Source organism: Lagenorhynchus albirostris, chromosome 5, assembly GCF_949774975.1.
Source record: "Lagenorhynchus albirostris chromosome 5, mLagAlb1.1, whole genome shotgun sequence".
NCBI classification, from domain to species: domain Eukaryota; kingdom Metazoa; phylum Chordata; class Mammalia; order Artiodactyla; family Delphinidae; genus Lagenorhynchus; species Lagenorhynchus albirostris.
The window spans coordinates 51,760,971-51,764,813 of NC_083099.1; positions in this window are offsets into that span (position 1 = coordinate 51,760,971).

Consider the following 3,843-nt stretch of genomic DNA (forward strand, 5'->3'; position numbering starts at 1 on the left):
TGAACCTCACGGCCAGTAATGTGGGTTCCTTGGTCACTATCGACGTCCGTGGGTCCCGTAGGTCCCACACACAGCTGTTCTCGACCCCGAAGAGTGGCGTTTCGCGTTGCTCCCTGACTCGGGTGGGCCTTTTGGTATCGCCCTCCGCCTGTTGCGCGGCACTGTAGACACACGTCGCTGCTGTTCCTTCACACTGTGTCAGGGCTCTGCCTCCTTCCTCAGGTGGGACCAGAAGCCCAAGGGCACCCTCATGATGACGCCGTTGCCACAGGCCCAAGCAGACCCTCCGGGTAACTGGCCACTCCAGTTCCCGATCCTGTCCCTCAGTTAACATCCCTAAAGCCTGTGCCTGTAGTCGTTGAGCGGGGGTGGGTCGGGGGTACGCTGCCATTTTGTAGATAATCCAGGTCCTTGTGTTCTGTCTGCATTCACCAGCCATCCCCGTGCAGTCAGATGAGCCACGAGCGCGGGGCTGCTACTTTTAAAGTGCAGGGGGACTCTGAGGTTAACAGGATATCGTCACTCTAATGGAAGAGAAAGACATCTGTCACGGTAGACAGCTGCCACAGGGCCTCACAGGCTAGTGGGCGGCCACCCCAGGGTCACATCTGCGACCTTCCGTTCCCCGACTTTATTTCCTGACATTTCTTTGCTCACGGGAGCTTCCTCGTCCCCCTGGTTGGCGCAGTTGTTGGGCCGCCCACCGCAGGCCTGCAAACCTTGTAGCTGCTCAGCTTCGACACTAAATAAAGAGCCCACATACAGCGACAGAGACATCGATGGTTTATACTGGACAGGGGCTCTTACATGTCTGAAGCAAAAGGTCCTGGAGCGACGTTCTCACCATGGATGGCCGACAGCAAGCAGATCATGGCAACAACCTTCCACGCTTGCGGGGAGAAGGAGGCTACCATTTATAGGTGGAATTGACATCAGGTGGGCTCATCAGTTACCAGGGAAACCAGGGGCTGGGGCAGGGGGCAAGCATGCAGGCAGTTACTGATTAAGCCCTATAATTAAGAGGATTGGAGAGTCATGTGAGTGAAGCAGGGCCTGGTGGAGCAGGGGGTATACAGAAAACAGGGGAACAAATGCTGTGAATGGCCTGACCATACACGAGGTTTCCTATTTGGTTTCAGGAATCTGGGGTTTTAGGTAGAATAGGACGGTGACTAAGAGCAAGGATCTAGAGTCACACTGCTGAAGCTTGAATCACTGTGTTATTTGGGCAAATTCCTTAAGGCAAATAAATGTTTATCTATCCTGATTCTTCTTCAGTAAAATGGAGGTACCACAAGAGCATAAACCTTGTCTTTTCACCACTGTATTCCTCACACCTAGTACCTTGCCTGGAACACAGTGGGCATTTAGTAAATATGTTTTGAGTAAGTAAGTTTATATATGAATGTATGAATACTGCTCACATAGGAATTCTTTTTGTTCATACAATTATCCACTATGGCAGAGGATGCCCCACTCATCTTTTGGTTTCCCACGGCACTTAACCCAGGGTTTTGGACTGAAGTATCCATCAACATTGATGAATTTGAGGGCATTTGAATTGAAACACATCACTGCATAATCGAAGTATCTTCTATTCCTTCCTGGTGGACAGAGGAGGGGTTACAGGGGATCAAGAGAAGATGATGGTGTGGCAGAGTGACATCAACTCTCTCCTTGCCTCTGGCTCTTTTCTTCTTGGATTTTGCCCCTGAGGGGTAGAGCCTAGATCTTTTCTTCCTGAGTACCCTGCTTAGCCTTCAAAGTCAATAAAACTGATCCCTAGATGACGAGCAGCTTTCAAAACAGTCAGGCACTAATCCCAGATGCTAATTCTGATTCCTCTGTAACCAACATACATCACCCTCAGAAAGTCACATCACCTTGTAGAACTGTGCTGGGCTTCATGCTCATTCTGAGGAGGAATCCTAGTTGGCAGGGTCATTGTGGGACAGATGAGAGAGGGAGTGTGAAGGCCCTGTGAAAAGGATGACGTAGGTAGCAATGCTCAGGTTTTTTAATTAAGAGATGAAACTAGAGACTCATTTCTCTATGAGATTTGGAGTATATAATAGTCATGACAAGCCATCACAAGTCAGTCAGCCTTGTGTAAGATTGTGCTACACAGACCTCAACAGAGAGATTTCTAGCACTACTGCACAATTTAAAAATTATGGTTTCTTTAGTATTGTTCCCTCAATCGTTCCACAAATACAAATGGAGAAGTTTGCTTATGTCAAGCACTGTTTTAAGTACAGAGAAAAATTAGGGAGGAAAACTCCTGATCATGTGGGTTTACATTCTAGTGGTGGAGCCAGACATGTGAACAGATAATTACTTCTGTGAGATAAATAGAATGAGAGAGGAATGGTCAAGGACACTTGTCCTCTAGAGGCCTTGAGAAGTACCCTTTACTGGTGCTGGGGAGGTGGTGTCAGTGATGGAGACTGGGAAGTAATACCTGACATGTGTCTTAAAGAATAAGTAAACATTCAGCAAACACTGAATAGATGAATGGTGCTTATGCCATTCTACTTGGTATTAAGGTTCCTGGAAGGCAGAGCCTAGCAAGGCAATGAGGAAAGAGGGAGATACTTCATAATTACCAGCATTCCATTTTGAAGATGCCGAAGAAGAGGCTGGAGTGGAGAGAATGAGCACAGGAATTGATTCAGGGGTCTTCAGGATATAGGAGACTACACTTTGTTGAGGACTCAGACATTATCCTACTGGGGATAGGGAGTTGTGTTCGTTTATATTTTTCCAGTCTGAAATGCCTTTTCATTCATTAACAAATAGTCATCTGGCTTGGTCCCTCGGTTCCTTCAGGTCTGTGCTTTGAAGGAAAATAAAACAGAGGGACAGGGAGAAGTAGTCTCTTACGTAGGCTACCCAGGGAAGCTTTTCTGATATTTGGGCAGATGGTTGAAGCAACTGAGAGTTCGAGTCATGTGAATATCCGTTAATGAATGAAAGAGCATTTCAGGCCGGAAAAATAGAGAAGGAAGGAAAATAACATAAAGGCCATTAGAGAAGGTTAAGTCAATTATAGTCAATACAGTTAATAGAATACTATACAGATATGACGATCCCTATTAGTACTCAGTGGCATGGAAAGATTTCCTTAATAATTTCTTGAGTTGAAAACATAGTGTAGTTTATCCTATTGATGTAAAAGTGTGTGTGGGGTGTGTGTGTGGCAGGGGAGGTGCATGTATAATATATAGAGAGAAATGTCTAGAAGAATGGTCACAAATGTTCACTGTCATGGTTTCTCAAATGGTACAACTTACAGTGAATTAAATTTTTTTCTCAGACATACAGAAAAACAAAGATGATCAAATGATATTTATGACCTATCTCTCTCACCAGAATGTGAACTCTGTGAAGCAGGAACCTTGTTTTCTTCACTACTTTATTCCTATTATCTAGGTACATAGTAGGTGCTCCGTAAATATTTGTTGAATGAAAGAGCAGAAACAAGGAAATGCAGAGCCCAAGCAGGGACAAGATTGCTGGAGCTCAGGGGCACGCAGGGCAGCAATGAAGATGCAAAGACAGCTGAGCAGATCTGACTGGCAGGGCCTTGAAACCCAGCATAAAATTCCAGACTTCCTTCTTCAGGAAATGGGTAGTCCTTGCTCATTGAGATGAAGGGGTAAAGGATGAATAGTGTGTGATTTAACACCAGCCCATAGACTGAATCTTTTCTACAAAGACTCAGGCTATGCTACAAAGAAAGGAAGGAAGGAAGGAAGGAAGGAAGGAAGGAGGAAGAAAGAAAGAAAGAAAGAAAGAAAGAAAGAAAGAAAGAAAGAAAGAAAAGGAAGAGAGAGAGAGAGA